Below are 11,233 nucleotides of genomic sequence, written 5' to 3'. Positions count from 1 at the left end.
CTTCACGCTAGGGCGTTGTTCCGCCTGATGGTATAGTTAGGGCCTAAGAAGTCAACGCCAGAAGCATAAAATACGATATAAATGCAACAGCTTTTCCATCGTATAAAACGAATAATTGCAACCAGTTTGAAAGTGATGGTCATTTCTACGTACCGGGCAACCTAGCCTTCACTCTAGGGCGTTGCTCCACCAGATCAAACAGTTAGGGCCTTAGAAGTCAACGCCCGAATCATAAAATACAAAATAAATAGAACAGTTTTTCCATTGTATAGAACGAATAATTGCTACCAGTGTAAACGTTATGGTCAATTCTACGTTCCGGGCAACCTAGGCTTCACCCTAGGGCGTTGTTCCACCAGATCGAATAGTTCGGGCCTAAGAAGTGAACGCCAGAAGAATAAAATACAATATAAATATAACAGTTTTTCCATCGTATAAAACGAATAATAGCAACCAGTGCGAAGGTTGTGGTCATTGCTACGTTCCGGGCAACCTAGGTCTCACTCTAGGGCGTCGCTCCACCAGGTCAAACTGTTAGGGCCCTAGAAGCCAACGCCCGAAGCATTAAATACAAAATAAATAGAACAGTTTTTCCATTCTATAAAACGAATAATTGCTACCAGTGTAAAAGTTATGGTCATTTCTACGTTCCGGGCAACCTAGGCTTCACCCTAGGCCGTTGTTCCACCAGATCGAATAGTTAGGGCCTAAGAAGTGAACGCCAGAAGCATAAAATACAATATAAATGCAACAGTTTTTCCATCGTATAAAACGAATAATTGCAACCAGTGGGAAAGTTATGGTCATTTCTACTTTCCGGGCAACCTAGGCTTCACCCTAGGGCGTTGCTCCAGCAGATTGAATAGTTAGGGCCTTAGGAGTCAATGCCCGAAGCATAAAATGCAATAAAAATACAACAGTTTTTCCATCGTATAACAGGATTAATTGCAACCAGCTTGAAAGTGACGGTCATTTCTACGTTCCGGGCAACCTAGGCTTCACTCTAGGGCGTTGCTCCACCAGATCGAATAGTTAGGGCCTAAGAACTGAACGCCAGAAGCATAAAATACAGTATAAATACAACAGCTTTTCCATCGTATAAAACGAATGATTGCAACCAGTGTGAAAGTAATGGTCATTTCTACATTCCGAGCAACCTAGGCTTCACGCTAGGGTGCTGCTGCACCAGATCGAATAGTTAGGTCCTTAGATGTCAACGCCAGAAGCATAAAATACGATATAAATACAACAGCTTTTCCATTGTATAAAAGGAGTAATTGCAAACAGTGTGAAAGTAATGGTCATTTCTACGTTCCGGGCAACCTAGGCTTCACTCTATGGTGTTGTTCCACCAGATCGAATAGTTAGGGCCTAAGAAGTGAACGCCAGAAGCATAAAATACAATATAAATCTAACAGTTTTTCCATCGTATAAAACGAATAATAGCAACCAGTGTTAATGTTATGGTCATTTCTACGTTCCGGGCAAGCTAGGCTTCACTCTATGGCGTTGCTCCACCAGATCAAACAGTTAGGGCCTTAGAAGTCCACGCCCGAACCATAAAATACAGAATAAATAGAACAGTTTTTCCATTGTATAAAACGAATAATTGCTACCAGTGTGAAAGTTATGGTCATTTCTACTTTCCGGGCAACCTAGGCTTCATCCTAGGGCGTTGCTCCAACAGATTGAATAGTCAGGGCCTTAGAAGTCAATGCCCGAAGCATAAAATACAATATAAATACAACAGTTTTTCCATCATAAAAAACGAATAATTGCAACCAGTATGAAGGTTATGGTCATTTCTACGTACCGGGCAACCTACGCTTCACTCGAGGGCGTTGCTCCACCAGATCGAATAGTTAGGGCTTTAGAAGTCAAAGCCCGATGCATAAAATACAAGATAAATAGAACAGTTTTTCCATCGTATAAAACGAATAATTGCTGCCAGTGTGAAAGTTATGGTCATTTCTACTTGCCGGGCAACCTAGGCTTCACGCTAGGGCGTTGTTCCGCCTGATGGTATAGTTAGGGCCTAAGAAGTCAACGCCAGAAGCATAAAATACGATATAAATACAACAGCTTTTCCATCGTATAAAACGAATAATTGCAACCAGTTTGAAAGTGATGGTCATTTCTACGTACCGGGCAACCTAGCCTTCACTCTAGGGCGTTGCTCCACCAGATCAAACAGTTAGGGCCTTAGAAGTCAACGCCCGAATCATAAAATACAAAATAAATAGAACAGTTTTTCCATTGTATATAACGAATAATTGCTACCAGTGTAAACGTTATGGTCAATTCTACGTTCCGGGCAACCTAGGCTTCACCCTAGGGCGTTGTTCCACCAGATCGAATAGTTCGGGCCTAAGAAGTGAACGCCAGAAGAATAAAATACAATATAAATATAACAGTTTTTCCATCGTATAAAACGAATAATAGCAACCAGTGTGAAGGTTGTGGTCATTGCTACCTTCCGGGCAACCTAGGTCTCACTCTAGGGCGTCGCTCCACCAGGTCAAACTGTTAGGGCCCTAGAAGCCAACGCCCGAAGTATTAAATACAAAATAAATAGAACAGTTTTTCCATTGTATAAAACGAATAATTGCTACCAGTGTAAAAGTTATGGTCATTTCTACGTTCCGGGCAACCTAGGCTTCACCCCAGGCCGTTGTTCCACCAGATCGAATAGTTAGGGCCTAAGAAGTGAACGCCAGAAGCATAAAATACAATATAAATACAACAGTTTTTCCATCATATAAAACGAATAATTGCAACCAGTATGAAAGTAATGGTCATTTCTACTTTCCTGGCAGCCTAGGCTTCACTCTAGGGCGTTGCTCCACCACATCTAATAGCTACGGCCTTAGAAGTCAACGCCAGAGGCATAAAATACAGTATAAATACAACAGCTTTTCCATCGTATAAAACGAATGATTGCAACCAGTGTGAAAGTAATGGTCATTTCTACATTCCGAGCAACGTAGGCTTCACGCTAGGGCGCTGCTGCACCAGATCGAATAGTTAGGGCCTTAGAAGTCAGCGCCCGAGGCATAAAATACAAAATAAATAGAACAGTTTTTCCATTGTATAAAACGAATAATTGCTACCAGTGTAAACGTTATGGTCAATTCTACGTTCCGGGCAACCTAGGCTTCACCCTAGGGCGTTGTTCCAGCAGATCGAATAGATCGGGCCTAAGAAGTGCACGCCAGAAGAATAAAATACAATATAAATATATCAGTTTTTCCATCGTATAAAACGAATAATAGCAACCAGTGCGAAACTTGTGGTCATTGCTACGTTCCGGGCAACCTAGGTTTCACTCTAGGGCGTCGCTCCACCAGATCAAACTGTTAGGGCCCTAGAAGCCAACGCCCGAAGCATTAAATACAAAATAAATACAACAGTTTTTCCATTCTATAAAACGAATAATTGCTACCAGTGTAAAAGTTGTGGTCATTTCTACGTTCCGGGCAACCTAGGCTTCACCCTAGGCCGTTGTTCCACCAGATCGAATAGTTAGGGCCTAAGAAGTGAACGCCAGAAGCATAAAATACAATATAAATGCAACAGTTTTTCCATCGTATAAAACGAATAATTGCAACCAGTGTGAAAGGTATGGTCATTTCTACTTTCCGGGCAACCTAGGCTTCACCCTAGGGCGTTGCTCCATCAGATTGAATAGTTAGGGCCTTAGAAGTCAATGCCCGAAGCATAAAATGCAATAAAAATACAACAGTTTTTCCATCGTATAACAGGATTAATTGCAACCAGTTTGAAAGTGACGGTCATTTCTACGTTCCGGGCAACCTAGGCTTCACTCTAGGGCGTTGCTCCACCAGATCAAACAGTTAGGGCCTTAGAAGTCAACGCCCGAACCATAAAATACAGAATAAATAGAACAGTTTTTCCATTCTATAAAACGAATAATTGCTACCAGTGTAAAAGTTGTGGTCATTTCTACGTTCCGGGCAACCTAGGCTTCACCCTAGGCCGTTGTTCCACCAGATCGAATAGTTAGGGCCTAAGAAGAGAACGCCAGAAGCATAAAATACAATATAAATGCAACAGTTTTTCCATCGTATAAAACGAATAATTGCAACCAGTGTGAAAGTTATGGTCATTTCTACGTTCCGGGCAACCTAAACTTCACTCTACGGTGTTGTTCCACCAGATCGAATAGTTAGGGCCTAGGAAGTGAACGCCAGAAGCATAAAATACAATATAAATCTAACAGTTTTTCCATCGTATAAAACGAATAATAGCAACCAGTGTTAATGTTATGGTCATTTCTACGTTCCGGGCAAGCTAGGCTTCACTCTAGGGCGTTGCTCCACCAGATCAAACAGTTAGGGCCTTAGAAGTCAACGCCCGAACCATAAAATACAGAATAAATAGAACAGTTTTTCCATTGTATAAAACGAATAATTGCTACCAGTGTAAACGTTATGGTCAATTCTACGTTCCGGGCAACCTAGGCTTCATCCTAGGGCGTTGTTCCACCAGATCGAATAGTTCGGGCCTAAGAAGTGAACGCCAGAAGAATAAAATACAATATAAATATAACAGTTTTTCCATCGTATAAAACGAATAATAGCAACCAGTGTGAAGGTTGTGGTCATTGCTACGTTCCGGGCAACCTAGGTTTCACTATAGGGCGTTGCTCCGCCAGGTCAAACAGTTAGGGCCTTAGAAGTCAACGCCCGAGGCATAAAATACAAAATAAATAGAACAGTTTTTCCATTGTATAAAACGAATAATTGCTACCAGTGTAAACGTTATGGTCAATTCTACGTTCCGGGCAACCTAGGCTTCACCCTAGGGCGTTGTTCCAGCAGATCGAATAGTTCGGGCCTAAGAAGTGCACGCCAGAAGAATAAAATACAATATAAATATATCAGTTTTTCCATCGTATAAAACGAATAATAGCAACCAGTGCGAAACTTGTGGTCATTGCTACGTTCCGGGCAACCTAGGTTTCACTCTAGGGCGTCGCTCCACCAGATCAAACTGTTAGGGCCCTAGAAGCCAACGCCCGAAGCATTAAATACAAAATAAATAGAACAGTTTTTCCATTCTATAAAACGAATAATTGCTACCAGTGTAAAAGTTGTGGTCATTTCTACGTTCCGGGCAACCTAGGCTTCACCCTAGGCCGTTGTTCCACCAGATCGAATAGTTAGGGCCTAAGAAGTGAACGCCAGAAGCATAAAATACAATATAAATGCAACAGTTTTTCCATCGTATAAAACGAATAATTGCAACCAGTGTGAAAGGTATGGTCATTTCTACTTTCCGGGCAACCTAGGCTTCACCCTAGGGCGTTGCTCCAGCAGATTGAATAGTTAGGGCCTTAGAAGTCAATGCCCGAAGCATAAAATGCAATAAAAATACAACAGTTTTTCCATCGTATAACAGGATTAATTGCAACCAGCTTGAAAGTGACGGTCATTTCTACGTTCCGGGCAACCTAGGCTTCACTCTAGGGCGTTGCTCCACCAGATCAAACAGTTAGGGCCTTAGAAGTCAACGCCCGAACCATAAAATACAGAATAAATAGAACAGTTTTTCCATTCTATAAAACGAATAATTGCTACCAGTGTAAAAGTTGTGGCCATTTCTACGTTCCGGGCAACCTAGGCTTCACCCTAGGCCGTTGTTCCACCAGATCGAATAGTTAGGGCCTAAGAAGTGAACGCCAGAAGCATAAAATACAATATAAATGCAACAGTTTTTCCATCGTATAAAACGAATAATTGCAACCAGTGTGAAAGTTATGGTCATTTCTACGTTCCGGGCAACCTAAACTTCACTCTACGGTGTTGTTCCACCAGATCGAATAGTTAGGGCCTAAGAAGTGAACGCCAGAAGCATAAAATACAATATAAATCTAACAGTTTTTCCATCGTATAAAACTAATAATAGCAACCAGTGTTAATGTTATGGTCATTTCTACGTTCCGGGCAAGCTAGGCTTCACTCTAGGGCGTTGCTCCACCAGATCAAACAGTTAGGGCCTTAGAAGTCAACGCCCGAACCATAAAATACAGAATAAATAGAACAGTTTTTCCATTGTATAAAACGAATAATTGCTACCAGTGTAAACGTTATGGTCAATTCTACGTTCCGGGCAACCTAGGCTTCATCCTAGGGCGTTGTTCCACCAGATCGAATAGTTCGGGCCTAAGAAGTGAACGCCAGAAGAATAAAATACAATATAAATGCAACAGTTTTTCCATCGTATAAAACGAATAATTGCAACCAGTGTGAAAGTTATGGTCATTTCTACTTTCCGGGCAACCTAGGCTTCACCCTAGGGCGTTGCTCCAGCAGATTGAATAGTTAGGGACTTAGAAGTCAATGCCCGAAGCATAAAATGCAATAAAAATACAACAGTTTTTCCATCGTATAACAGGATTAATTGCAACCAGCTTGAAAGTGACGGTCATTTCTACGTTCAAGGCAACCTAGGCTTCACTCTAGGGCGTTGCTCCACCAGATCGAATAGTTAGGGCCTAAGAAGTGAACGCCAGAAGCATAAAATACAATATAAATGCAACAGTTTTTCCATTGTATAAAACGAATAATTGCAACCAGTGTGAAAGTAATGGTCATTTCTACGTTCCGAGCACCCTAGGCGTCACTTTGGGGCGTTGCTCCACCACATCTAATAGCTACGGCCTTAGAAGTCAACGCCAGAGGCATAAAATACAGTATAAATACAACAGCGTTTCCATCGTATAAAACGATTGATTGCAACCAGTGTGAAAGTAATGGTCATTTCTACATTCCGAGCAACCTAGGCTTCACGCTAGGGTGCTGCTGCACCAGATCGAATAGTTAGGTCCTTAGATGTCAACGCCAGAAGCATAAAATACGATATAAATACAACAGCTTTTCCATTGTATAAAAGGAGTAATTGCAAACAGTGTGAAAGTAATGGTCATTTCTACGTTCCGGGCAACCTAGACTTCACTCTACGGTGTTGTTCCACCAGATCGAATAGTTAGGGCCTAAGAAGTGAACGCCAGAAGCATAAAATACAATATAAATCTAACAGTTTTTCCATCGTATAAAACGAATAATAGCAACCAGTGTTAATGTTATGGTCATTTCTACGTTCCGGGCAAGCTAGGCTTCACTCTAGGGCGTTGCTCCACCAGATCAAACAGTTAGGGCCTTAGAAGTCAACGCCCGAACCATAAAATACAGAATAAATAGAACAGTTTTTCCATTGTATAAAACGAATAATTGCTACCAGTGTGAAAGTTATGGTCATTTCTACTTTCCGGGCAACCTAGGCTTCATCCTAGGGCGTTGCTCCAACAGATTGAATAGTTAGGGCCTTAGAAGTTAATGCCCGAAGCATAAAATACAATATAAATCTAACAGTTTTTCCATCGTATAAAACGAATAATAGCAACCAGTGTAAACGTTATGGTCAATTCTACGTTCCGGGCAACCTAGGCTTCACCCTAGGGCGTTGTTCCAGCAGATCGAATAGATCGGGCCTAAGAAGTGCACGCCAGAAGAATAAAATACAATATAAATATATCAGTTTTTCCATCGTATAAAACGAATAATAGCAACCAGTGCGAAACTTGTGGTCATTGCTACGTTCCGGGCAACCTAGGTTTCACTCTAGGGCGTCGCTCCACCAGATCAAACTGTTAGGGCCCTAGAAGCCAACGCCCGAAGCATTAAATACAAAATAAATAGAACAGTTTTTCCATTCTATAAAACGAATAATTGCTACCAGTGTAAAAGTTATGGTCATTTCTACGTTCCGGGCAACCTAGGCTTCACCCTAGGCCGTTGTTCCACCAGATCGAATAGTTAGGGCCTAAGAAGTGAACGCCAGAAGCATAAAATACAATATAAATGCAACAGTTTTTCCATCGTATAAAACGAATAATTGCAACCAGTGTGAAAGTTATGGTCATTTCTACTTTCCGGGCAACCTAGGCTTCACCCTAGGGCGTTGCTCCAGCAGATTGAATAGTTAGGGCCTTAGAAATCAATGCCAGAAGCATAAAATGCAATAAAAATACAACAGTTTTTCCATCGTATAACAGGATTAATTGCAACCAGCTTGAAAGTGACGGTCATTTCTACGTTCCGGGCAACCTAGGCTTCACTCTAGGGCGTTGCTCCACCAGATCGAATAGTTAGGGCCTAAGAAGTGAACGCCAGAAGCATAAAATACAATATAAATGCAACAGTTTTTCCATCGTATAAAACGAATAATTGCAACCAGTGTGAAAGTAATGGTCATTTCTACGTTCCGAGCACCCTAGGCGTCACTCTGGGGCGTTGCTCCACCACATCTAATAGCTACGGCCTTAGAAGTCAACGCCAGAGGCATAAAATACAGTATAAATACAACAGCGTTTCCATCGTATAAAACGAATGATTGCAACCAGTGCGAAAGTAATGGTCATTTCTACATTCCGAGCAACCTAGGCTTCACGCTAGGGTGCTGCTGCACCAGAACGAAGAGTTAGGTCCTTAGATGTCAACGCCAGAAGCATAAAATACGATATAAATACAACAGTTTTTCCATCATATAAAACGAATAATTGCAACCAGTATGAAAGTAATGGTCATTTCTACTTTCCGGGCAGCCTAGGCTTCACTCTAGGGCGTTGCTCCACCACATCTAATAGCTACGGCCTTAGAAGTCAACGCCAGAGGCATAAAATACAGTATAAATACAACAGCTTTTCCATCGTATAAAACGAATGATTGCAACCAGTGTGAAAGTAATGGTCATTTCTACATTCCGAGCAACCTAGGCTTCACGCTAGGGCGCTGCTGCACCAGATCGAATAGTTAGGGCCTTAGAAGTCAACGCCCGAGGCATAAAATACAAAATAAATAGAACAGTTTTTCCATTGTATAAAACGAATAATTGCTACCAGTGTAAACGTTATGGTCAATTCTACGTTCCGGGCAACCTAGGCTTCACCCTAGGGCGTTGTTCCAGCAGATCGAATAGATCGGGCCTAAGAAGTGCACGCCAGAAGAATAAAATACAATATAAATATATCAGTTTTTCCATCGTATAAAACGAATAATAGCAACCAGTGCGAAACTTGTGGTCATTGCTACGTTCCGGGCAACCTAGGTTTCACTCTAGGGCGTCGCTCCACCAGATCAAACTGTTAGGGCCCTAGAAGCCAACGCCCGAAGCATTAAATACAAAATAAATAGAACAGTTTTTCCATTCTATAAAACGAATAATTGCTACCAGTGTAAAAGTTATGGTCATTTCTACGTTCCGGGCAACCTAGGCTTCACCCTAGGCCGTTGTTCCACCAGATCGAATAGTTAGGGCCTAAGAAGTGAACGCCAGAAGCATAAAATACAATATAAATGCAACAGTTTTTCCATCGTATAAAACGAATAATTGCAACCAGTGTGAAAGTTATGGTCATTTCTACTTTCCGGGCAACCTAGGCTTCACCCTAGGGCATTGCTCCAGCAGATTGTATAGTTAGGGCCTTAGAAGTCAATGCCCGAAGCATAAAATGCAATAAAAATACAACAGTTTTTCCATCGTATAACAGGATTAATTGCAACCAGCTTGAAAGTGACGGTCATTTCTACGTTCCGGGCAACCTAGGCTTCACCCTAGGGCGTTGCTCCACCAGATCGAATAGTTAGGGCCTAAGAAGTGAACGTCAGAAGCATAAAATACAATATAAATGCAACAGTTTTTCCATCGTATAAAACGAATAATTGCAACCAGTGTGAAAGTAATGGTCATTTCTACGTTCCGAGCACCCTAGGCGTCACTCTGGGGCGTTGCTCCACCACATCTAATAGCTACGGCCTTAGAAGTCAACGCCAGAGGCATAAAATACAGTATAAATACAACAGCGTTTCCATCGTATAAAACGAATGATTGCAACCAGTGTGAAAGTAATGGTCATTTCTACATTCCGAGCAACCTAGGCTTCATCCTAGGGCGTTGCTCCAACAGATTGAATAGTTAGGGCCTTAGAAGTCAATGCCCGAAGCATAAAATACAATATAAATACAACAGTTTTTCCATCATAAAAAACGAATAATTGCAACCAGTATGAAGGTTATGGTCATTTCTACGTACCGGGCAACCTACGCTTCACTCGAGGGCGTTGCTCCACCAGATCGAATAGTTAGGGCTTTAGAAGTCAAAGCCCGAAGCATAAAATACAAGATAAATAGAACAGTTTTTCCATCGTATAAAACGAATAATTGCTGCCAGTGTGAAAGTTATGGTCATTTCTACTTGCCGGGCAACCTAGGCTTCACGCTAGGGCGTTGTTCCGCCTGATGGTATAGTTAGGGCCTAAGAAGTCAACGCCAGAAGCATAAAATACGATATAAATACAACAGCTTTTCCATCGTATAAAACGAATAATTGCAACCAGTTTGAAAGTGATGGTCATTTCTACGTACCGGGAAACCTAGCCTTCACTCTAGGGCGTTGCTCCACCAGATCAAACAGTTAGGGCCTTAGAAGTCAACGCCCGAATCATAAAATACAAAATAAATAGAACAGTTTTTCCATTGCATAAAACGAATAATTGCTACCAGTGTAAACGTTATGGTCAATTCTACGTTCCGGGCAACCTAGGCTTCACCCTAGGGCGTTGTTCCACCAGATCGAATAGTTCGGGCCTAAGAAGTGAACGCCAGAAGAATAAAATACAATATAAATATAACAGTTTTTCCATCGTATAAAACGAATAATAGCAACCAGTGTGAAGGTTGTGGTCATTGCTACGTTCCGGGCAACCTAGGTCTCACTCTAGGGCGTCGCTCCACCAGGTCAAACTGTTAGGGCCCTAGAAGCCAACGCCCGAAGCATTAAATACAAAATAAATAGAACAGTTTTTCCATTGTATAAAACGAATAATTGCTACCAGTGTAAAAGTTATGGTCATTTCTACGTTCCGGGCAACCTAGGCTTCACCCCAGGCCGTTGTTCCACCAGATCGAATAGTTAGGGCCTAAGAAGTGAACGCCAGAAGCATAAAATACAATATAAATACAACAGTTTTTCCATCATATAAAACGAATAATTGCAACCAGTATGAAAGTAATGGTCATTTCTACTTTCCGGGCAGCCTAGGCTTCACTCTAGGGCGTTGCTCCACCACATCTAATAGCTACGGCCTTAGAAGTCAACGCCAGAGGCATAAAATACAGTATAAATACAACAGCTTTTCCATCGTATAAAACGA

The sequence above is a fragment of the Calliopsis andreniformis genome, unplaced genomic scaffold (assembly GCF_051401765.1).
Source record: "Calliopsis andreniformis isolate RMS-2024a unplaced genomic scaffold, iyCalAndr_principal scaffold0025, whole genome shotgun sequence".
In the NCBI taxonomy this organism is placed as follows: domain Eukaryota; kingdom Metazoa; phylum Arthropoda; class Insecta; order Hymenoptera; family Andrenidae; genus Calliopsis; species Calliopsis andreniformis.
This window is presented reverse-complemented; position numbering follows the sequence as displayed.